Consider the following 1,401-nt stretch of genomic DNA (forward strand, 5'->3'; position numbering starts at 1 on the left):
GGAGGGAGGAGGGTGGGGGTGGGGGAGGAGGAGGAGAGAGAGATTTTGATCTGTTCCCCCACTTCCTGGTTTCTTTCTATCTGGCGTTCTGTGTAGTTGGTGAACAAGGGCAGTTCTTGGAATCACCACGAGAGGCCAGCGCTAACGCAACGAGTTATTCACGTCAGTGATCTTGGAAGAGAGCTGTGACAGTGACGTGGCTCTGTTATTGTTGACGGTTACGTGGCACTCTTGTTCCGCCGTAGTGATTTGCGAAGATGGAAAATATCGAGATTCGAGAATGATTACGTACTTCGTAAAGAAAGGCATGAAAGCAAATGACATTCATGCCGATTTTTGAATACACTGGGGGGACTTTGTTCCTTCATATTCAACTGTTGCCAAGTGGACAAATGAACTTAAACTTGGTGGGTAGAGCTTAGATGATGATCTGCGCAGTGGTCGGCCAAGATGTGTTACTACTCCAGAAAAAAAAAGCTTCAAATGGCTCTGAGCACTGTGGGACTTAACATCTGAGGTCATCAGTCCCCTAGAACTTTGAACGACTTAAACCTAACTAACCTAAGGACATCACACACATCCATGCTCAAGGCGGTTCCAGACTGAAGCGCCTACTACTCGAGAAATCATTGCAGAAGTGCACAAAATGATCATGGAGGACCGCCGATTGAAAGTGCGTAAAATCGCTCAAACTTGTTAGGTGTCATCTGAAAGGGTATATTACATTTTAACTGAAGAATTAGAAACGAAAAAATTATCTCCAAGATGGGTGCCGCGACTCTTGACGCTGGATCAAAAAAAGCATGAGAATGGACATATCGGAACAATCTTTGGCCCGATTTAGGACAAACGAACAAGACTTTTTGCGCCGATTTGTGACCACAGGTGCAACTTGGGTGCACTACTAAGCCCCAGAGACAAAACAACAGTCAAAGCAGTGCAAACATGCTGATTCTCCTCCACCAAGGAAAGCAAAGACAATTCCTTCGGCGGAAAGCTCATGGCATCAGTGTTTTGGGATGCGAAGAGGATTCTGTTTGTAGATTATCTCCCCACTGGGCAAAAAATTACTGGAGAATACTATGCTAACCTCCTGGACAAATTACAAAAGATAGCCAAAAAGGCCATGTTTAACAAGGAAGAATGTCATCTTCCATCAAGACAATGCACACATGTGTCGTCGCCATGGCAAAATTACACGAACCAAGGTATGAATTGTTGCCACACCCGCCTTATTCAACTGATATGGTTCCGTCAGATTTTGATCTCTTTCCAAAACTGAAAATTTTTCTTGGTGGGCGAAGATTCACTTGAAACGAAGAATTGATAGCCGAAGTTGACAATTATTTTGTAGGCCTGCAGGAAACTCATTTTCGAGATGGGGTCAAGGCACTGGAACAT

The sequence above is a fragment of the Schistocerca americana genome, chromosome 1 (assembly GCF_021461395.2).
Source record: "Schistocerca americana isolate TAMUIC-IGC-003095 chromosome 1, iqSchAmer2.1, whole genome shotgun sequence".
Taxonomy (NCBI): Eukaryota; Metazoa; Arthropoda; class Insecta; order Orthoptera; family Acrididae; genus Schistocerca; species Schistocerca americana.